At 42.9% G+C, this 24678-nt stretch overlaps 1 protein-coding gene across 1 annotated transcript in view; it reads left to right on the top strand.

Moving 5' to 3' along the window:
- Positions 1–11621: 11621 nt before the first annotated feature.
- gli3 (GLI family zinc finger 3) overlaps positions 11622–24678 on the top strand; it is a 380662-nt gene continuing 367605 nt past the window's right edge. The window contains exon 1 of the mRNA XM_033019985.1: positions 11622–11863. The gene's annotated coding sequence lies outside the window, so the exon portion shown is untranslated. The remainder of the gene's footprint in view (positions 11864–24678) is intronic.

Raw genomic sequence — 24678 nt, 5'->3', positions numbered from 1 at the left:
TCCAGATATAACACATCCACTGGTTTTCCTTTATCCACTCTACTAGTTACATCCTCGAAAAATTCTATAAGATTCGTCAGACATGATTTACCTTTCATAAATCCATGCTGACTTTGTCCAATGATTTCACCACTTTCCAAATGTGCTGCTATCCCATCTTTAATAACTGACTCTAGCATTTTCCCCACTACCGATGTTAGACTAACTGGTCTGTAATTCCCTGTTTTCTCTCTCCCTCCATTTTAAAAAAGTGGGGTTACATTAGCTACCCTCCAATCCTCAGGAACTACTCCAGAATCTAAAGAGTTTTGAAAAATTATCACTAATGCATCCACTATTTCTGCAGCTACTTCATTAAGTACTCTGGGATGCAGCCAATCAGGGTGGGAATAATCAGCCTGGTAATAATGTTTAGTCCTGGTAAAGCCAGCGAACGTTCGATTAAGGATAGCTTGAGGGTCACCAATGAGGTAGATAGTAGTTCAGGACTGCTCTCTGGTTGTGGTAGGATGATTCAGTTGCCTGATAACAGCTGGGAAGAAACTGTCCATGAATCTGGAGGTGTGCATTTTCACACTTCTATACTTTTTGGCAATTGTGAAAGGGGAAAGGAGGGAGTGGCCAGAGTGCGACTCATCCTTGATTATGCTGCTGGCCTTGCCGAGGCAGCATGAGGTATAAATGGGGTGAATGGAATGGAGGTTGGTTTGTGTGATGGTCTGGGCTGCGTCCACAATTTACTGCAATTTCTTGCAGTCTGGGATGGAGCTGTTTCCAAACCAAGCTGTGATGCATCCTGATAAAATGCTTTCAATGGTGCATCTGTTGAAGTTGGTGAGAGTTGTAGGGGACATGCCGAACTTCATAAAACTTCTAAGGATGTCGAGGCGTTGATGTACTTTCTTGGTTGTTGCTTCAAGATGGGCGATCCAGGAGAAGTTGTTGGTGATATTGACGCCTAGGAATTTGAAGTTTTCAACCATCTCTACTTCGGCGCCGTTAATGCAAACTGGGGTATGTGTACCGCTTCACTTGCTGAAGTCAATCACTGTCTCCTTTGTCTTGCTGACATTGAGAGAAAGGTTGTTGGCTCGACACCAGGAGACATGGTTCTCAATATCCTTCCTGTACTCCGTATCATCATTATCTGATATCTGACCCACAATGGTACAGCTTTATGTCTCACTGAGACAGTACAGAAGGCCGTAGACTAATGGGTCAGAGTGGGATTGTGATGGAGAATTAATGTGGAGGGCAATGGGAAGCTTAATGTTCTCCCTGCAGATTAAATGCAGGTGTTCTGCAAAACAATCACCTGCGTCAAACCAAACCTCCGTTTGGTTTCTCTAATCTGGAGAAGCCGCGTTGTCAACACCAAATGCACTACATTCGATTGGAAGAAGTGCACGTGAATTGCCCCATCACCTGGAGTTTGCAATGGAAAGTGTTGTAAGAAAGGGAGACTCCCTGGGAAGAACAGAATGGATCGAGCAGTTGCAACGGGAATGGTCTCTGTGAAATGCAGAAAAGGAAGAAGCGGGGAAGGGGTGTCTGGTGGAGGAGTCTGTTTTAAGGTGGTGGAAATTGCAGAGGCTGGAGGGGCGGAAGGTGAATACAAGGGGAGCCGTATCCTTGTCCTGGAGAGAAGGAATGGCTGAGGTTTTGGGTCGAGACCCTTCTTCAGACTGACTCCAGCATTTTGTGTCTATCTTTAGTGTAAACCAGCATCTGCAGTTCCTTCCTACACGTGTATCCTTGTCCTGTGACGGTGGAGAGCAGAGGTATGGAAAATGGATGTGATGTGGTCAAGCACTTTGTTAACACTGAAAGACCAAGTTCAACAAGAAGGAAGTCGTTTTAGAGACACTTGAAGGAAACGTCTTGTCATTGGAGCAAATGTGGAGAGAAAGACACTAAAATGGAATATAGGTAAATGGATTAGGGTTTACACTTGTCCTCGGGTAAGGTGGGACAAATGGTAGTCAGTAGAATTGTAGCTAGCCTAGTGATGGAGAGGGGTCAAGGAAAGAACGTTCACGTCGTGGCCCCGTTTCCACCAATCTTTCCACCACCACGCACAAGAAGCACAAGAAGTGCAAGATGCCATTGTATGCAGATGCCGAGAAGTGTGTTCGGCTCAGGCTGAACAATTTCTAATCTTGTGTTGTGGACTCGATAAGAAGATGTGATGGAGAAAGAGAGATTCAGCAAAGGAAGGGATGAGTCAAACATGTGAAGGTGAGGACAGATTGGACATTGAAAAAAAGTACCAAAGGCCATCGCAGATATAAATGGAAAAGAAGTGGACCAGAGGGGAAGTATAGTCATGCTAGGAGTAAATAGCTGGCAGGCCAAGAACACCTGGAAACAATGGGTCAGCCAGTGGTATGCGCAAGGCAGGAGATAGAAGAGGGTTGTACAAGGTCAGGACACTTTAAGACTTATTATTATTTTGTGTCAACACACAACTGTTTGCCAATAGCGAGCAAATTTTAATGCCACGTCGTTGGCCTCAGCAAGGTCCTTTACAGTGCATGTGTCATGCAGCATGTCACAGCTCAGGAGACGTTCCATAGTCTGGAGTCGCAATCTGCCATATCTTCAGCATAGCCCACTTCAGCTTGCTCGATTTGCTCCTTCCCATGCCTGTCCGCAGTCTGTTGAGACTGCGCCAGGTTATCCACTTTAAGGCTGAAAGCCACTGCATCTTAGTTTATTTTTGATAAGATCTTAGGTGAAAAGCTGATATTTTACCATTATGGAAGCTTTAATGGATTAGGGATAAATGTCTAAAATTTCCTGATTTTAAATTGTCTGACAATAATCTTAGTGTCTGTAATAAGGTAAAATATCTAGGGCATTTTATTACAGAACAAATTACAGATGATGAGGATATTTATAGGCAACGACGCATGCTGTATGTACAGGCAAATATTCTCTTGTGTAAGTTTGGTGCGTGTGCAGATATGGTGAAGATGTCGCTGTTTAGAGCATACTGCGCACCACTCTATACTGCGCACCTGTGGTTGAACTATGGAAAGACAAGTTTGCAGAGACTAAAGGTGTCATATAATGATGCCATGAGAACACTGCTAAGGAAACCTAGATGGTGTAGTGCTAGTAACATGTTTGTGACTGCAGGAGTCAGTACATTAGAAGCTATCCTAAGAAATCATATGTATAAATTCATCTGCAGGATAAATAACTCTAAAAATGTAATTATCGTGGCCTTGTCAAACATAAGGTTTAGCACTACACGCTACGAATCCCAGTTGTGGAGACACTGGTATCGTTGTCTCGTTGTAGGACATTGATCATTCTTTTTATTCTGGATTTTAATTCATGTATTGTGGGTTTTTTTTAACATATATTTTATAAGTGATATACTAACATTTTATATGTACTTTATGATGTTTTAAATATGCAACACATTTTTATGTAATGTTGCCCCTTGTCTGGACGTTGAGTTTGAAATAAATAAAGTTTATTCATTTCAGTGCGATTAGTAAAAAAAACTGCCTGATTTATTAAATTCCTTATTATAACTTGCAGCATGCCCCGTTCAAATTAGAAAACTTTCACCAAGAGTTGCTGGATATAAAAGTTGATGATGCTGCAACGAAAACAATAGGCCTCCTGAGGCCCCAGAGAACAATGCAACAAACTGAACATCTCCCTGACAAACGAGATTTAAGGCTTGACAAATAAACAAAAGGATGACTAAGATGGAGGATGAATTCTCTTGAATTAAAATTAAAACTCTCTTGAGTTTAAATTCGTTGAAGAATTAAAACTCGTTGTGGAAGTCCAGAACAAGGGATCACAGTTTAAGGATAAAGGGGAAATCTTTTAGGACTGAGATGAGAAAAACATTTTTCACACAGAGTGGTGAATCTCTGGAATTCTCTGCCACAGAATGTAGTTGAGGCCACTTCATTGGCTATATTTAAGAGGGAGTTAGATGTGGCCCTTGTGGCTAAAGGGATCAGGGGGTATGGAGAGAAGGCAGGTACAGGATACTGAGTTAGATGATCAGCCATGATCATATTTAATGGTGGTGCAGGCTCGAAGGGCCGAATGGCCTACTCCTGCACCTATTTTCTATGTTTCTATGTTTCTATGAATTAAAATGGACAAATTCAATGTCAGATAAAGTGGAGAAAAATAATTTAAAAGAAAGTAAAGAGAAAAAGGAAAGTAAGGCAAGTTTCAAATTTGCCATTTAAAAAAATCTCTGACACCAATTTGTACCCGAAGGAAAGAGACTTTACATTTTGTATTGTTACTTTCTGAACAAGGGAGGATAATTTAAAAATCATTAACAATCATATTTTAAAAGATTATTTAAGTTCATAATTATTTGTTTTCACTTCGGCTGATGGTTTATTGGGCAATTAATTTGCTAAAAGACAATTAGAGATTAACAGAAATTGCGTCAGAAGGAATTGCAGATGCTGGTTTAAACCAAAGATAGGCACAAAATTGTCTGTTCCTAAAATATGTTGTTATAAGAGATAAGAGCAGAATTAGGCCATTCGCCCCATCAAGTCTACTCCACCATTCAATCAAGGCTCATCATCTCTCCCTCCTAACCCCATTCTTCTGCTTTCTCCCCCTGACAACCGCACTTAAGCAGTTAGGTTCTGCTGCCTAAATTTTGTGCACCTTAGGTTAGGTCAATATTTATCATATAATTAAGTTTTGAAATGTGATGTTATATAAATATTTTTCTCTTCCATAGATGAAGTTACCGAGGTTACTGCTTGACTCTAAGACACCGCCAGAGGGAGCGTGTGCTCGCTTAAAACTCACTGCGACCTGTTGATTATGTCTAACTAGAATATTGGGGGTTCGATAGAAAAAATGTTATGCGTTCATATTTGAATTGAATCAGGTTACACAAAAGAAGTAAATCAACAAGCCCGATTTCATTTTACTACATGCCCACAGTTACATTTCATGGCAGTAAACATGTTGCCGCAATGTTTAACTAAATGGATGCGTGCGATTCCAAAAACATTTTAAATCCCCTTGTGTCAATGACAAATACGCTAAATTAAAGGACTAATCGTTTCCAACTACAGAAATTCTGACAAGAATTTAAACAGAAAGGTGTGTCGTTTGGATTCCGTCTGAAGAAGGGCCTCGACCCGAAATATCACCTATCCCTTTTCTCCAGAGATGCTGTCTGACCCGCTGAGTTACTGTAGCTGTTTGTGTTTATCTTCGGTTTAAACCAGTACCTGCAGTTCCTTCCTATACATAATTTGCTTAATGTTAATCGCCTTTTGGAAAATCACAGAGAAAGATCGACAAGGAGGCAGATCATAGTGTGGGTGATTTTTCTGGTGTAAATCTCTTGGGGGCGCACATTCCTTGGCTGTGTGTAAACCTTGCTATCCCTGGAATTTGCAGTGTACACTTCTTCTCTCTAGAGTTCAGGAACTGCGTGGCTGGGCAGACTGCTGTTGTCATGTGTCTCGCGGGAAAAAACTAGTACTCAGCTGCTTCAACACAACCCATTTTGATTTAGCGCTGTGAGATTTCAAGGTTTTTCCTTGATGAACGAATCTTAGTTAATGTTCACAGCTCCTCAGCACCGAAGGTTCTTCGGTTAGTTGTGTCCGCCTCTTCCCAACTTTCGATACCTTTCAAACTTTCGGTCAAATGTTGCCGGGGGTTTGAGACAGGTATCGAATTAAATAGGATGGCGTCCTTCGGGAGACACCGCCTGTATCGGGTTAGGTGTGAGTTTGGCCTTCAATCGATTAGCCTGTATAAATGGCACATTCACGCCAGATATCCATCTGTCTCCCGCGCACCTTTGACCGTCAGTGCGTATGGTCCCCATTCATAAATGAAGAATGCCCATGTTTCTGCAGCGCCTTGCACATCCGCAGGATGCCCTAAAGCATTGGACAATCACTTCTAAAGTGTAGGCATCCGTGATTTACGAAAACGTCTCAAACCAAATTGCCTTCAGCAAGGCGGCGCTGAAATCTGCGTTAGTATAATTTCTCTACTAAATACGGGGATGGCGGTGATAAATAAGCACAGCTTTTAATTCTGCGCGACCTTTGGCAAACAGATCGAAAGACATAAACTGGAAAAAGGGTACCGCCAAAGTTAACAATGGACGATATTAGTAACATCTGAAGAAGGGTTTCGACCCGAAACGTTGCATATTTCCCTCGCTCCAGAGATGCTGCCTCACCCGCTGAGTTTCTCCAGCATTTTTGTCTACCTTCGAATTTCCAGCATCTGCAGTTCCTTCTTAAACTTTTTGTCTACCCCTGATATTACATAGGTAGGATAATTGCACCGCATTTTGGGTTAATCACACAAATGTATTACAGGTTCCAACAAGTGGTATATTCTGAAATAATGTCGTGAGTTCCCAGTCATGAAATAAATCTGGATTAAATAAAACACTCAATAATTTAACCATGAAACCACCAGATAACAATAAAACTCCACATGGTTCCTTCATGTTATTGCAGGAAGGACATCTGTTGCACCCTACCTCGTTTAGGTGACGCTTCGGGTCAAGACCCTTTTTCAGATCTCGACCCGAAACGTCACCTATGCCTTCTCTCCGGAGATGCTGCCTGTCCCGCTGAGTTACTCCAGCTTTTCGTGTCTATCTTCGGTTTAAACCAGCATCTGATGTTCCTTCCCGCGCGACGCAACCTGGTTTGGTCTGTGTGTGACTTCGGATGTAGTTGATTCTTAACAGCCTCCTTAATCCAGGGGGGGGGGGGGGGGGGGGGGGGGGGGGGGGGCATTCACAGACGAACAAAACATACTGGCATTGCCCCGATGCCCACGTCTGGTGAACGAATAAAGAAACGGGACCGTCTGACAGAAAAGGGATGCCAGAGACAGATTTTTCCCCCCCAAGATGTAATGGTTTAGTGAATTTCAATAGACTAATTATTAGTCCTTGGCCATAGATGACATGTTTTATTAATGCAACCTAACCTGGCGTTGTGTAGTTCGTGCCTTAAGCCATAACCCTAATAATTCTGCAATTGGTTTTAATGTTTAAACCTAAGACACAGCCAGATCTTTTAGAGTCAGATTAATTTATTGTTAGGATACACTGAAATCCCCTGTTCGCATGAAGCCCACAGAGTGCAAGGTGTACATGATGGCTACAGCAATGGATACAACGCCGAATGCAAAACAGCAGAATGGTGGGAAAATTGTAGTGCAGTCTGAATTAGTGCAACAAAAAAAACCCCCCAAAGTAATCTAATATCAACCATATCAATAACTCCCACAAAGGGTAAAGACAACCTCAAAACGAATATTTTCTGGAGGGCACGAGATATTTTCCCAATAATTTTATCAATGCAGTCTATAAAATATCGATTATCATGGGTAATACTTTTTAAAAATATACTCAGGCGCCCATTAGGACACTGATTTTCGGTTTCTTATTAATACTATGAGATTCTATAAAACTTAAGTTGGACACCTGTTATATCTGTTTTTACATTCCCGTTCTGGAAGTGTCGGAAATAACCAACAAATCCCCTGAACGCAACCTCAGTCTAAAGAAGGGGTTCGGCCCGAAACGTTGCCTATTTCCTTCGCTCCATAGATGCTGCCTCACCCGCTGAGTTTCTCGAGCATTTTTGTCTACTTGATCCGAACAAGTTCAATTCTTGATATATTTTCGAACGTGTTTAAGAAGATTAATTCTCAATCCTGGCGAAAGAGTTTCGACCTGATACGTTTCTCCTTCTTGGGTGCTGAGTGTCTGCATCTTGTTGTATTTGTAGTGCAATCCTTGTTGTGTGTGTGTGTGTGTGTGTGTGTGTGTGTGTGTGTGTGTGTGTGTGTGTGTGTGTGGTGTGTGTGTCGGTCTGCCTGCCTGCCTGGGGGGTGGGGGGGGGGAGAAGAGGCCGAGTTCATTTGTTTATAGCAACAAAAACGGCGGGTCGGTCTGCAAAGGGTTCACGACGTGAAACGTCAGCTGCCCATTGCCCTCCACAGATGCTGCCTGACTTGGCGAGTTCCCCCAGCACTTTGTGTTCTGCTCAAATTCCCAGCATCTATTTACTCTAGTGTCTTTCTTGTTTTGTCAATAGATTTGGAGTCCTGTTGAAGTGTTAATCCTTAAATCAACCAGTTAATGTAATGTATTTAAAAAGGAACTGCAGATGCTGGAAAATCGAAGGTACACAAAAATACTGGAGAAACTCAGCGGGTGCAGCAGCATATATGGAGCGAAGGAAATAGGCAACGTTTCGGTCCGAAACCCTTCCGAAACCAGTTAATATAATGTATATTGAAGTGGAATGGCTTCCTGAAGTTCAACAACAGCAGAATATATTTGGACCGAAAATGGCCATGAAAGAACAAGGCAACCTGGGCATGTAGTTAGGAACTGCAGATGCTGGTTTACACCGAAGTTAGACACAACAAGCTGGAGTAACTCCGCGGGACGGGCAGCGTCTCTGGAGAGAAGGAATGGGTGACGTTTCGGGTCGAGGCCCTTCTTCAAACTGAGAGTCGGGGGAGATAGGGAAGGGTAGGGTGTGAAAACTTTAGTTCAAAGGGGATGAAGCTCAAGGAAAATGTAAATCCTACATTGTTTTCTCCTGTCTACATTCTTCCCTTTCCCCCGACTCTCAGTCTGAAGGGTATCGACTCGAAACGTCATCCATTCCTTCTCTCCAGAGGTGCTGCCTGTCCCGCGGAGTTACTACAGGATTTTGCGTCTGTCTGAAGTTCCTTCCTTCACAAAATATAAATCATTGTTAGTTGATGGGTAGGTGACAACGCGGCATACAATGTAAAATGTAATCAGGAGGACAGTCAAACTAGTCGGAGAGATAGGATGGGGGAGGGATGGAAAGAGAGAGGGAAAGCAAGGGTTACTTGAAGTTAGTACCGAATGTAGACACAAAAAGCTGGAGAAAGGCAGCATCTCTAGAGAGAAGGAATGGGTGACGTTTCGGGTGGAGACCCTTCTTCAGACTGGTTAGGGATGAGGGAATCGAGAGATATAGACGATGATGTAGAGAGATATAGAACAATGAATGGAAGTTATGCAAAAAAGTAACGATGATAAAGGAAACCGGCCATTGTTAGCTGTTGGGTGAAAACGAGAAGCTGGTGCGTTTTAAGTCTGTGTGTGTGTGGTGGTGGGAGGGGGGGGGGTAGAGAGAGAGGGAGAGCAAGGATTACTTGAAGTTAGATAAGTCAATATTCATACCGTTGGGTTGTAAGACGTCCAGGCGAAATATGAGGTGCTGTTCCTCCAATTTGTGTTGGATCTCTGGTAGTGGAGGAGGCCCAGGATGGAAAGGTCAGTGTGGGAATGGGAGGGGGAGTTAAAGTGTTTTACCAAAAGGAGTGAAGCTTGCGCGGCCTTCTCGGTCATCACAAAGCGATCACTCTGTGTCTATTTCCGCGGGTGCTGCCAGACTCGACAAATGTTCCATGTATTCTCCGTTTCGGTTAAGGAATGTGATGTGATTGACTCAGAATGGATAGAACACCAATGGGACCCGAAGAGAAATTAATTATTTTGATGCCGATTTTCATCGCCGGGAAGAGTTTTAAATACTGCTTTAACACGTGGACCGCGTGACTCCATTCAGATACTTAAAGCTGTTTTTTTCTTTGAGGTGTTCCACCTAGTAAATATTTATTCTAAGAAACATTTCGTATATAAACCGAAGATAAACATTAAACCAGAAACGAGATGGAAATACACACACACACACACACACACACACACACACATACTCACTAATAATAAATTTTAAAAAGTGTGAAATGCTATCTTGAAATCCTCGCCTGTTTATTTTACTCGATGTTAAAGAAAGTAGTTGTGTAGCAAACACGATTGGTCTTGTATGCTGAATCAGTGCTAGTTATTTGATGTGATTTGCGACCCCCATATTGCTCAGGTATTCCAGGCGTTATCTGACGTCCTCGGGACTTTCAGGCGCCTTTGTACTTCTAGGTTCAAACACGCACAAGGACCTATGCGTTCCTCCCAAATCTCCATTACTTACTGGTGCTGTTAGGTTGCTGTTAAAGAGGATGCTGCTGAACGTTCTTCGAGCATGAAGCTCGTGTGCTAGATACAGATGGTGCGGGTTGGATACGGCGCAGACCAGGAAACATTAGGGAAGATTAATGATTGAGGCAAAGTAAAGAAAATTGGCGAAATCGATGTCATGCCATTTGAACCGCGGCACACCCGTGCGTGCTGGTTTGAAACATGAACCATTCGCGAAACATCAAGGAAACGGCACCTCGCATTCCCAGAGTTTGCCTGTTAACATTGTCGGTTCCATTGCCTATCTCCCCCATCCCATAACATACAGGAGAGTTGCATATACAACTCAATTCTTTCTACAATAGTTTTATTTTACCCCATTAGAAACCTCGAGTGTGCGCGGTCACTTGTCAGGACTCTCGTTTCCTCGCTTCTCTGTTCCTCTCTCGCCACACTTCGAATTCCACTTTTGGTGAATATGTTATTTTCTTTATTCCCCAAATCTCACCTTTCCCCGTTGTAATTACTTCGTTTACTTTCTATCCCTGACTTTCAAACTTCTTACTCTTAACTTTTGTTGCCTAACTTCAGCGAGCCTTCTCTCTCTCTCCCTCTCGCAAACTTTCGTTCTCAAACTTCATTCTGTTGTGAAGTTCTCAGCTCATTCATTCGCCTCTTCCATCCGTCTCCACATCCCTCCCCCTCCCCCCTAGCTTCATTCCTTCAACTTTCTGCTGTTAAAGTGAACTCTCTGCAGCATCGCAGGAGCAGCCTCCCGGTCAGACAGTGGGCCGGGTCCGGGGGGGAGGGGGGTGTCAGGCTGGCCCGGGAGGGAAGCGGGTCGGGTGGGTGGGGGTGTGTGTGGGAGGCCGGCCAGTGACAGGACCGGCTTGAGGGAGAGCGGGGGTAGCGAGTGTCAGGCCGGCCTGGGACAGGAGCGGGTTGGGGGAGCAAGTGAGTGGAGCCGGGACAGGAGCGCGTCGGGGCGGGGGGAGCGAGTGAGTGTAGTCGGAGCCAGAGCGAGGGGGAGCGAGCGAGTGGAGCCGGGGCCGGGACAGGAGCGGGGGGAGTGAGTGAGTGGAGCCGGGACAGGAGCGGGTCGGGGGGAGAAAGTGAGTGGAGCCGGGACAGGAGCGGGTCGGGGCGGGGGGAGAAAGTGAGTGGGGCTGGGACAGGAGCGGGTCGGGGCGGAGTGAGTGAGTGGGGCCGGGACAGGAGCGGGTCGGGGCGGGGGGAGTGAGTGAGTGGGGCCGGGACAGGAGCGGGTCGGGGTGGGGGGATAAAGTGAGTGGGGCTGGGACAGGAGCGGGTCGGGGCGGGGGGAGTGAGTGAGTGGGGCCGGGACAGGAGCGGGTCGGGGCGGGGGGAGTGAGTGAGTGGGGCCGGGACAGGAGCGGGTCGGGGCGGGGGGAGTGAGTGAGTGGGGCCGGGACAGGAGCGGGTCGGGGCGGGGGGAGTGAGTGAGTGGGGCCGGGACAGGAGCGGGTCGGGGCGGGGGGAGTGAGTGAGTGGGGCCGGGACAGGAGCGGGTCGGGGCGGGGGGAGTGAGTGAGTGGGGCCGGGACAGGAGCGGGTCGGGGCGGGGGGAGTGAGTGAGTGGAGCCGGGGGCGGGAGAGTCAGACTGACAGCCCGACTCGTGGGCCCTCATTGGCCCAGGAGCAGGCAGCGAGGCTCGGCCGGGCCGCTGGCTTGTGTGAAAGCCCCACTTTGTTGCGGGGGGTGGTTTTCCTTTTCAATAAATAAGTATTTGATTTGCGAGCGGGGTGCCGAGGTCAGCGACTCTTCACACTGTGGCGCTGGAGGAGCGCGCTCGGCGATCGCAGGACTGCAGCTCGCAGCCGGTAAGTGTTTCTTCGTGGGGCATCCGTTCGGATCCCCCTCCACGGACACAAGCCTCCCCCTGAAACTGCTGCAAGTTGTGCATGTTTGCAGCGCGCCCCGCGTACCTCCATCCACTCTGCCGGGCGGGCCCAGGCTCCGGCATCACTCCGGGCTTGCGGGACACTCACTTGGGGAAGTTTTTTTTGTTTCCCACTCAGGGTATTTCAGGGAGACTTTTTGGCAAACTTTCTCTCAGGAGGTTTCTCAGTCCGTCCCCGTCCTCCCCCTTCCCCTTCCCCTCCCCCTCCTCTCCCGCCGAGATTTGTTTTCTTTTCAAGAAGCGGCGGGGCGGTCACTGGGGGAGCGGTTTCTCTCTCTCTCCCTCCTCCTCCGGGACTGGCAGCTCGGCAACTTTGCGGACAAACCGCAACGGACGCGGGAGGAGGGAGCGTTTCCCACTCACACCGTCAGACTGTGGCGCGCATCCCGGGTTGACTTTCTGCGCTGTTTTTGTCTGCTTGCAGACATGTTTTCCCTCCTAGAAGTTGCTTTTGACCAAATGTAGAGGAGGGGGGAGGAGGAGGAGGGGGGTCCTACATGCCCCAGTGGAGCGGGCGGGAGGATGAAGCGCGTTTCCACTTTAGGCTAAAGTTTAGCGCTCCGTCTGAAAACTCGAAGAGGAACGAGAAGCAGTTTGGCTGAATCCCCCGAGGTGTGTGTGTGTGTGTGACTGTGTGTGTGTGTGTGTGTGTGACTGTGTGTGTGTGTGACTGTGTGTGTGTGTGTGTGTGTGACTGTGTGTGTGTGTGACTGTGTGTGTGTGTGTGTGTGTGTGACTGTGTGTGTGTGTGACTGTGTGTGTGTGACTGTGTGTGTGTGACTGTGTGTGTGTGTGTGTGTGTGTGTGTGTGTGTGTGTGTGTGTGTGTGTGTGTGGCTGTGTGCCAGCCTGCGTGTGTATGTGTAAAACATTTTATAACAAGTTGCTTCCAGCTGTTCAACAGATCGCGTCTGCCAGCGAAAACTCTGCGCTGGGACCATTGGCTCACTGGAGGGGCTGTGAACCGCCTTTTTTTTTTTGAGTGCGGCATTGATTCGGGAGACACAGTCCATTTCAGTGCGAGTTATTTTTCCTTTGATTTATACGAAGCCAACTGAACAGCGCAAATAATGTGAAGTAAAGGTGTGGGGATGAGTTTTAATTCTCGGCATCTCTCTGGTAGTCTAACGTACACCAAGTCCAGGGAGCAAATCTTGAATGGCATTTAAACCTAATTAGTAAAAGTTCCCAATGTTTCCTGCAGGAATTAAAGGCCTTCAATTCAAAAACATGCAGAAATATTTTAGCTGGTTCCAGACAAAGTGGGGCAGAACGAGTCTAATTTGTCGAATCGCACCTCCTTTCGTCATTGAATCGGATTGGGGCCGGAATGGGTTCATTTTAAAGAAAGTATCGCTGAATGTGACACCCCCAGTATTATGCCTCCAGTATTTGCATGGTAATTGAAACCCGCCAAATACTTATGTAAATTAAAGTTGAGGTTTTTAATAATTCAGGCATTATTTCTCTTCTGGAAATTAAGGATTTGCAGCTGTATTAATGTCCGTTGAATGAGTTGCAGTGTCTCCCAAGGAGAAGAATATTTGTAAATTCCTATAATTTAGTTGTCAATTGCCGCCAGTCCCCCCCCCCCCCCCCCCCTTTCCAACGTGTACACATTTTTACCATGATGTTCTCAATTTAATTGCACCAGGAGGGTAATGCGAAGTGGCAGTTACCAAATTGCAGCTGTTTCTTGCCTGTAAAATAGAATGATGTTTCAGGATTCTGGTTAGGGCAGTAATTTCATTGAATACCGTGATCACGTTTTAGTTTCGGGATGTTTACGCCAGAAGATCCCCCAAATCATCTTCTTTTGCATAACCGTTCTTAATTCTTGAATACAAGATCCCATTTGTGCAGTTGGTCGCACTCCCGTGATTTAAATATAAATGCTTTAAAGACAAATATTTTGCTCATGCTGCCAGTTGTAATTGGTAATGGATTACAATAACATTCTTTTAAAACATTCTTCATTTTGTACACTCAACCACAAGGAATTTCCCAAATACCAGCAATGTGTTTGCTCACTGTTTTTAGGTTGGCATGTTCAAAATAAAATCATTCAGTGTGGCTCTTGTTAGCTTATAGGTGAAATATCTCTTTCAGGTCTTCTGATATGGTTATGATTTAATTAATACGCGTTCAGTATGGCCACGTGAGATTCTTTTATGATTTTCTTCCACTTTCATTGCTTTTGTTTTGTGCTTCTTTGAAATATACCAGTAGTCCAGGGAAGGAGCAAAACCAGAATTTTACACTTTGATGGCTTTGTCTTTGATATCTTGACAGCAAAAGGCTACAATTGCTTTATATAGCACAATCTGTAACATAGGACAGCAGACGAGTGAGTGCCTTGGTGCATTTGTGTTTAAGTGCAGAAGAAAAAGTGATGATGGGCAGCATGGGTTCTTATCAGTTTTCTAATCCCAGATCCCACAATACCTTGAGGGCACTTCTCAGATCTTGGTAAAATCAGCGTAGACTGTTCCTGTTTGCAGATACGCTCTGTATTCCTGACTTCAATAACAATTTTATACGCTCACAGTGCTTCCTGTTCTATGTTTTTGTTTGAACTTTAGCATATGCTAACAGCAGCCCATTATACTCTGTTCATTTTAAAATCTGTAATATCTACTAGATAAGATATGTTGAGAATGATATGGACCTTTCTAATCAGTGTGTCTTTTAAGAATAAAAACGTGATAAATAGCAGATGCACTTTATTTTCTGAGGAAGTATATCCAGGGGCAGTCAGTGCATGATTTTCAAACACCTAATGTCCCACTGCATTGCATATCATCTCCAAATATTCTTGATTTCAAACGTAACCACTTTGTGCATTTATAACATTTAAAATGATTTTAGTCTGTGTAGTGGATTCTGTATGAATCTATTGAGAAATGGGAACTGGCTGATAGTTATATGTTACACCAATGTACAACTCCAGTTGTTTTAAAAGTTATCTGGTGCTGAACTAAAGGAGGCAAATCCTATGATAGTGGGGGAGGAGTTGTCCGGTTAGACACAGCATTTAATAGCCTATTCATTGGCGTCAAATTTTTGTAGCATTTTATCTATCTTATGAAATATGTTCTTCAGTACTCCGATACAGAAATTATGACATGTTAAACCATTTTATAATGCAAATTATGCAGAGCAGCATGCTGAGTATCATTGCTGTTCAGCAGTCAGTAAAAATTAATAAGTGTGTCAGGTCCCTTGCTATAGTAGGCAGTTATGAAGTATAATACACACATTAATAAGGTTTTACACCAGAGCTAATGTTTCAGTCATGCTATAATGTGATCTTTTAAATATATATTCCTAATGCCGCAAAAAGACAGACTATCACTTATCTTAGAAAAGACCAATTAGTTTGCAATTGTTAGCATGCTACTGAATTTACCAGAAAAGCATTATTAATCTACATGGCATTGGTGTAAATTATTCTGTGAAATACTTTGTTTCTTACTTCCATTCCATTGGACTATGTAAATAGTTTTTGTATTTGGCTAAAAAAATGTAACTCTTCTTCCCAACAATTGTCATTTCTCTCTTAATGATTGGTTTATGATTATCTAAATACTTATGGTCTCTTCTAAAAGTTAGATTCTGTAAGCAATGTACAGAGCAAAGTGCTGCACTGCATTGTTTGGGTTTCAAGTGCTCAAATATAATTACCCATGTGATAATGTATTCCGTTAAATATTCTAATAGACTCACTGGCTATTGAACAACCTTCACGACAAAATAAAACGAGGTATCCTTGTTTCAGTATATTGTGAAGGCATTACTTCTGCAGACTCCTCTGCTTTTAAGAATATAGATGTTTGCTGGTGGTTAAAGGGTTTAAGTACACATTCTAAAGGTAATTACTTTTCTCATTGAGATACCTCAAGCTTTTGAGTTACTCAACCATTAAAAATGTGCAGAGAACGTACTGTTTACATGCTTGTGATTTAAACAGCATTCTGCAGTATCTTAACAAACCCAGTTTTTCCATATGTATGTATATTTAGAGATTAAAAATATCTGCTGCACTATTATTATTCAGTAACATCTAATAGTCCATTTTTCTTATCACAGAGGTTATTTTGTGAATTAAATTATATAAGCTTTTTTTTGTTTCCATAGTTTTAGTTAGCTCTTAAACTCTCAACTTGTCCCGCAATGCTTGTCAGCATGGCTGGGTCATTAGTCATCCATGTATTAGTGATGCCTTGAGGGTGTGCGCCCGGTCCTCCTTAACACCATTACAGATACAAAAGTATTTGTACTCTTCGACTTGTAGAATTACTGGTTATAGTTCTGCCTGACTGACTCGGAGGTAAGCTTCTCTATGTCTCCAAGCTGAATGTAATCGTCTTTGTCTTCCAGGGCTAAATTTGGCTCTGATAAATGGTGAAGAAAAATCTCTTTTTCCCTGTACAATTACAGATATTGCCTCGGAGTCACTTCTCTCATTCAGTATGTGGTTGATGAGATGTGTAGAGCCCAGCTGGATTTTATTAAAAAGTATTCGAAAGAGCCATTTAGTAACTGGTTTAAGTGAAAACAGAAAAATGTCAAATTGGCCTTGGCATTATGATATTGTTCATATTTATAGATACATAATTTTTATTGAAAATTAGATTTGCAATTTGGTTTTGAAATTGGTGATTGTAGCCACCCAAAAAATCTAAACGGTTATGTAAAATGTAATAGATGCACAGCCCGGTAGAGTTATTTTTGAGAGATCACCTTCTTGGCAGAATGGTGCTGTAAATAAGTATGTAGCAGTAAAGAATGCCATTGGATAGTTTACTGTTAACTCACCTATAAAATACTGTAAAACTATGCATCTATCATGTGCACAGTTCATTTATATTTAGTATTGCTGAAAACAGCAACAATGTTTATGCATCATCAGTTTATTGCACAGGTGTAATGGGTTTAACACATTATATTTCATTGAAAATGTTTAATGGAAACATGTTAGGTTATAGATTCTGCTCCAGTGTTTAATGTGAAGATAAATTGAATAACTAAGGATTTAAACGTCCAAAAACTTTTTTAGTGCTTGTATGTTTTATAAAATATTTGTTATCTTTGGTCAGTATAATTGATGTAAAATATGAAGCCAAAGCTTATGATAATTACAGCAGTGAATCGTTGAAATGAAAAGTTGTGTTTGAGGAAAAACTGTGATTTCCATCAGTGTGTAGTTATAGGCATGTTAAGTGCTCCAGACACGGATGCCTTACCCTTCCACCACCGATAGCTTGGTAATTATTTGTCGGTAATGCTTGAGTAATGATTGCAGCATGGTGGAGCACTGTATGAAACAAGGAACATGAGTAATTAAAAGTGTTTTGATTTTCAGCCAGCGTTGAATATTTTATAGAAATGTTGAAATACGTCCTGTAGTGTTTCCTGCCATTGTGATGTTTGTTAAATGTTGAGGGTTATTGTTGCTAAAAGAGCTGAATGGTGTGTACAGAGGAAGTCTTAATTGAGGAGGGGGGGGGGGGGGGGGGGGGGGGGAGGGAAGAGGGGGGAGGGAATGTGAACCAGAGCCAGGCTTAAGAATCGCACCTATTTTTGTTCTAGCTTCTGGCTAGTCGAATAATTTATCTTGCTGGGATCTGGTTTTCTCCCCTTTTCTATGGAACTGATGCTAATACATAGTTCATCATTTTTTTGCCATTTTAATGTTATCTGTATTACTTGATTTCACCATTTAATTTTTTTTAAAATAGCAACAATTGTAAAATTAAAGGTAGAGTTCCATTTAACCTACATCCTATCAATTGTGCCTGTTGGAATAATTTAAACTCCGACTGGTACTATGCATTTAAGGGAAGAAAAAATTGATCACGTTGTGTAGTACCATAATGTGAAACAAAATTCTCAGATAACTGTCTCTCAGTAAAAGAGATCATGATTATTTATTACTCAGAGCTAGATGGCGTAAATGTACATGTTTCATTTAGAGTGCTCAATATTATATTTTACAGAATCTAGTGCAAGGGTTCCCAACCTGGGGTAAGTTTCGCCTACCCAGGGGGGTAAATTTGTTGATTCTGGATTTGTAAATATTTTTTCTCATTTTCATGACTGTGTTTGGCTCTGGTATACCAGTATCTGTTCATCATTAGTTGTTCATAAATAAGTGAAATAACATTGTTATGTGCTATTAAAGTTGCCAGGGGTAAACGGGATGAAAAAGGTTGGGAACCCCTGATCTAGTGACCGTACATAACTTACATTTAATTTTGTTAACCGATGCTTGATTGACCAGTATTTACCAGTTTTTGCCTGTTAAAATTTTGGGAATTTAGTCGTATACTTCAGCATTTGCATTTTTTTTCCTGTAAGTGGACCCTCTAGTATCTTGCTTCCTAGAATTTTGTTGACCATTAAAATGGCCTACTTCTGCTTCTATTACTGATGCTCTAATGAAGTACTGAACTGAATTTATTGCTCAATCATTGATTAGTTTTAAAACTCCAAAGTGGATCAAGAAATTAATATCTCATTAAGACTTGTACAGATGCATAACATTGTGTCACAGGCATGTGGAAATAGTTTATATAAAATAAGAGTTAACTTGTTGAAACCTTGAAATTGAATTTGAGGCCTGTAATGTGAAGAGTTATGTGACTTGCACTTAAATCAATGAATGATGCATTACAAGGAAAAATCAGGAAGAAAGTATTCAGTTTAAATGCATGCAAAGTTTACTTTAAGATCGTTTTATTATTGTGGTTTGGGTGAGCAAATAGTAGATCTTAAAGAAGTCGTTTAATGAAACACTGGTTCATTAAACAATCTTAATACCATCAAAATATGAATAGATATCTATTGGACTTATTAAATTGCGTGGTGCAACAATTCTAATATTAACATCAGTACAAGAAAAGTTGGTTTGTTAGATGTCTCTCAAAGTACTCATAAGCCAGTGCAGATTGATATTTTGTCACTATAGATGTAGACTATGTTTTCTCAATGTGATGTACAACTTGTATGACAACCTGCTAGAGGCTGCTTAAGTAAACAGAGGGTGTAATTTTGCATGAGAATAAGTTGACTGGTGTAAATAAATTGGATAACAATAATAAATGGCATCTAAGAGTTGGTGACATTTACATATAATGCTTTCTGTAGCTATAAATAAGAATACAATTTTAGAGGACTAAATGATAGTGACTGTGAAGCTTTTCGTGCAAGAGAAAAGCATCAATATTAGAAAAATGAATAATTGTTGTATTCAAGAAAGGAATGACCCTCAAACATAACGCATTCCTGTAGACTGTTAACTTGCCCTGAATTACTAGGATCTCAGCCACTGTGTTGCCTACATCTTTAATGGGAAAGTTAAGTTATAAATTGGCATAGGAATTCAATAGGAACAAACTTGCTGTGACGGGGGATATACCATCATGCTATTAGAAGTCTTCCTCCAGTGTTGATTGAATTGTCAGGAGAGACTGGATTGTCTGGGACTGTTCTCCCTGGAGTGAAGGCGGCTGACGACCTTGTAGTGCTGTGTAAAATCATGAGATGGATGGACACAGTCTTTCTCCTGGGGCAGGGTAGTTTAAATCTAGAAGGATCTAGGTTAAAGCTGAGAGGGGAAAGATTTAAAAGGAACCTGAGGGACAACCATTTCATACAGATTCATGGGTAAATGGAACAAGCTGCCAGATAAAGGGGTAACGACAGGCACAATTATGAATTACGATGCTTGAAGAAACTTGGACAAGTACATGGATGAGGAAGGTTTGGGGGGATGTGGGCTAAATTCGGGTAAATAGAACTAACTGAGATTGGGCACCTTGATTGGCAGTGGATGAGTTGAACCGAAGGGCCTGTTTCTCTGCTTATCTGTTTATTGGGAGACAGTATTTTGTGAGTAGATGACATTGCTGTAAACCTCATCAACCACTGCAGGGGATTTGACCACAGTCGTGCTTCTTAATATTTCTAGGGCTTTGCAGACACCAATGCCATACTAAGTCATATCTGGACTGGATAGTTTTTATTTTGTTAATACATGTCATGGAAATAGCAACACAAGAAAATAGCCTAAGGATCACAGACAATTCTGAAATTGATAAATTAATCTAGATTATAGTCAAAATATAATTTTACTTATAACTTGTATTACTTTTATACTCGTGCATGAGGGACCTATAGAGAATAGGCCAGATTGAACATTACCTGACCCATGCATCATGGTAATACCGTGTAGGAGGGAACTGCAGGTGCTGATTTTCACCAAAGATAGACACAAAATGTTGGAGTAACTCAGCGGGACAGGTAGCATCTCTGGAGAGAGGGAATGTCTGAAACATCACCCATTCCTTCTCACTAGAGATGCCGCCTGTCCTGCTGAGTTACTCCAGCATTTTGTGTCTATCTCATGGTAGTATCCACAGTTGCATTATTCATTTGTGGATATGCAGTTCTCAGTGACCTCGAAGATTCATTGCTGTGTCTATTTCATACAGAGTAGGTCTAGGTGTTCAGGCTGACTGCACCGTTATTCCTTTGACAGCTTGTCCTATCGGAAGACCTTTCCACAATATCCAAATGCCTCCAATATTTAAATCTTTTAAAACAATTTGTAATGAAATGTAAAAATGCATTGACCTGATATTAATTGGAAATATTAATAACTTGTAAAATGATGGGGGGAAAAAAGGACAAACAGCTTACCTAAACTCACCCTTGGTGGAGGTGGAACTCAGCACATACCCTGTCCCTGTGTTGTAGCAGTCCCCAAGCCATCTCCATTCTATGTGAAAATAGAAAATGGACCATACCTGCAGATATATGATGTGCAGATCACTAAAGAAAGTGGGTGGGAAATATACTCATGACGGTCTGCATTGTAATGACCACCTTTCTGTGTGGCTGCATCATGTTATGCTTTGACCTGTATAAACAAGCATCAAATGTAACTAGTGCCTGCTGACTCTCTTTTCATGGCGTCATGAAGAATGGGTTTTGATGCTGCAGAATATTCCATTCAACTGGACCATCACCGCGGTACTGCTTGTTCTCACTAAAAGGTTTGTGCAGAAGAAGAGCTTTGACTACAGATCAATTAGTCATCAGCCTGAATGGATAATTCTCAAGGACAAGCAGGGGAAAAAAAGGTCGATCATGTCAGATGGTTCCTGGAGTAGACTGTCAATGTTATTTTGGCGGAATATCTCATCACCAGAACTTGTTTGACTGATAGCGAGAAGGGTCCTCACAGACAGTTGTAATTACAACGTCATTACAACTCATTTACAGTTGTAATCTCAACGCCACTGCATGCTGGTCCAAAGAAGGCTGAAGTGGGGATGAGTCCTGCATCCGTTTCTTTCTGGATTCTGTGTTTGCAAGGGAGTATGCAGAAAGATGGTGTGGTCTTTGTTAAGATGCTTCCAGTACAGCTGCATAACACAAGACTTTGCTCAGAGGCTTATTTCCAGGAATATACACTAAGACAAACATCAGCAGCTGCTGGAAGATTATCTGTTTGGTGAAAGTTAAGCACATTCAGATCCAGGGCTATGTGCTGATGGATGAACTAAAGATTGGTACATCTGCTACAATGCACTGTATATGTCAATGTAAGCATGTATTCTGTCGTGGAAAAATCTTGTATCTGACCCCTCATTGCAGCAACTTGAGAATGAGTCCTTGGATTGGGCAGGAGATCAGATGCTCATGTTTTTGAACCAGATAATTTTTGACTTTTGAGATGCAGTCATGGTCGTAGTTCTATACAGTGTGGAAACAGGCCCTTTAGCCCAACTTGCCCACACGACTAACATGTCCCATCTACATTGTCACACATGCCTGCGTTTGGCCCATATCTCTCTAAACCTGTCATATCCGTGTACCTATTTAAATGTATAATAAATGTTGCGATTATACCTGCCTCAACTACCTCCTCTGGCGGCTCATTCCATACACCCACCATACATGTGAAAAAGTTGCCCCTCAGATTTCTATTAAATCTTTCCCCCCCTCACCTTAAACCCATATCCTTGGTTCTCGATTTCCCCAACTCTAGGCAAGAGACTCTGTGCGTCTTCCCTGATCTATTCCTCTCGATTTTGCACACCTCCATAAGATCACACCTCATCCTCCTGCACTACAAGGAATAGAGGCTGAAGAGGCTGTCCCACTGCGGCGACCTAATCTGCAAGTTTAGAAGAGTTTGCCCTCGACTCAAACTCGCAGCATGGTGGACACATGGTCCTAGGAGGTCCTGTGAGGTTACTGGAACTCACCTTCATGCTCGAGGGAAGTTCCCGCATACTCGCGGCCTCAGCTAGGTTGCGGAAAAATTTTCAGCATATTGAAAAATTTTCCGCGAGTAAAAATTTGGTCGGCATGGTTCTTTTTAACTTGTGGTGCAGTGGAGTGGGGTCGCTATTTAGTTACAGGCAGTCGAGGGCAGCCATAGGAAATCAACTTCGCTGACCGGGCATTTTAATTGGCTCATTGGAGTTTTCAGGACCAAGGAAAACTGACCGGCCCCAGCCCTTGCTGTGTGTGTGTGTGTGTGTGAGCTCACGGTTTCATCGCCTCACCAACGTCTTATATAACTGCAACATGACCTCCCAACTTCTATACTCATTGGCCCTCATCAGTCAGGGTATTGTCCAAAAAGGTACTATGTTCCTGCACTCCCAGATACCTTTGCTCTACAACACTCTTTCCCTGTGCCCGACCTGGACTGGCATCCATTTCTCCTCTCCCTCTCCTCTTACATCTACATTCCTTCCCCAGGCTTCACAATTTGCAACTTTTCTATCCTAACTCATACCTTCAATCTTTTCATCTCTGACCTTTATCCAATCATCTGCCTATGAACCTCCACCCCCCCGCCAAACTACAATCAGTCTGAAGAAGGGTCCCATTCTGAAATGTCTCCTATCCAGAGATGCTTATGAGTTAATTCAGCACATTCTTTTGTAAACCAACATCTCATGCACCCATGCAGAACTCATGGACTTCATCAACTTCACCACCAATTTTCATCTTGCACTTAAATTTACTTGGACCATCTGCGACACCTCCCTCTCCTTTCTTGAACTCACAAGCTCCGTCACAGGAAATAGACTATTGACTGACGTCTATTAGAAACCCACTGACTCCCACAACTATCTCGACTACACTTCTTCCCACCCTGCTTCCTGCAAAGGATCTATTCTCTAGTGCCAATTCCTTCGTCTATGCCGCATCTGCGCTGAAGATGAGGTGTTCCATACTAGAACATCCGAGATGTCCTCATTCTTTGGGGAATGGAGGTTCCCCTCTTCCATCATAGATGTGGCCCTCACTCGTGTCTCCTCGGTCCCTCGCAGCTCCATCCTTGCTACCCCTCCCCCTACTCGCAACAGAGACAGAGTCCCCCTAGTCCTTACCTTCCACCAAATCAGCCATTACAAACAACACACAATCCTCCGAAATTTCCGTCACATCCAACGGGATCCCACTACTTGCCACATATTTCCATCTTCACCCCTTTCTGCCTTCCGCAGAGCCGTTCCTTTGGCAACTTCCTGGTTAACTCATCCCTTCCCACCCAAACCACCCCCTCCCAGCTCCCTTCCGCTGCAACCGCAGGAGATGCAACACCTGTCCCTATAACTCCTCCCTCGTCAGTCCATGGACCCCAACAGTCATTTCGGGTTGGCAGAAGTTCACTTGCATCTCCTCCAACCTCATCTACTGTATCCGTTGTTCAAGATGTGGATCTTATACATCGGCGAGACCAACCGCAGACTGGGAGATCGTTTCGCGGAACACCTTCGCTCAGCCCGCCTGAACCTACCTGATCTCCCGGTTGCTAAACACTTTAATTCTCCTTCCCATTCCATCAGAGACATTCCTGTCCTCGGTCTCCTCCATTGTCAGAGTGAGGCCAAACACAAATTGGAGGAACAGCATCTCATATTTTGCTTGGGCAGCTTACAGCCCAGTGGTATGTATATTGATTTCTCTCACTTCAGGTAGCCCCGACATTCCCTCTCCCTATCCCTCCCCCACCCAAGTTGCACTTGCTTCTAATTTTCACCATACAAACAGCTAACAATGGCCTGTTTCCTTTATCATTTTTACTTTTTTGCATATCTTTCATTCATTGTTCTTTATCTCTCCACATCACCATCTATATCTCTCGATTCCCTGATCTCTAACCAGTCTGAAGAAGAGTCTCAACCTGAAACGTCACCTATTCCTTCTCTCTAGAGATGCTGCATGTCCCGTTGAGTTACTCCAGCTTTTTGTGCCTGTTTGCAGTTCTTTGTTTCCACTCTAGATTACTTATTGGTTGCTAATTGATCCTTCATAGCTTTTACTTGAAGCTTGGATTAGGTTTCCATATTAATCTTTGTGATTAATCCTTTAACAAATAAAGGCCCAAAGAGAAAATGTATTGACCCTGACCTGCAGTGATTGAATTTGAAAGATCATGTATATTGCATATACTTGCCAATTTATTATAACACTTCTGTTAATTCCCAGTTATCCTTTCCCATTGTGGACCTTGAACTTTATCTCTGTAACTACAACACTACAATGCTGTGACATTATATTCTGTACTACCTATTGCACTTTGTGTATGACTGGATTGTATACTCATGTGTAGAATGATCTGACTGGATAGCATGCAAACGCAGCTTTTCATGTACCTGGATACACACGACAATAATAAACAAATGCCAAATACCGTTTTTCTAAT

The sequence above is a fragment of the Amblyraja radiata genome, chromosome 4 (genome assembly GCF_010909765.2).
Source record: "Amblyraja radiata isolate CabotCenter1 chromosome 4, sAmbRad1.1.pri, whole genome shotgun sequence".
NCBI lineage: Eukaryota > Metazoa > Chordata > Chondrichthyes > Rajiformes > Rajidae > Amblyraja > Amblyraja radiata.
Note: the sequence above shows the minus strand (reverse complement) of the source record. Positions and strands in the feature narration are given on the sequence as shown.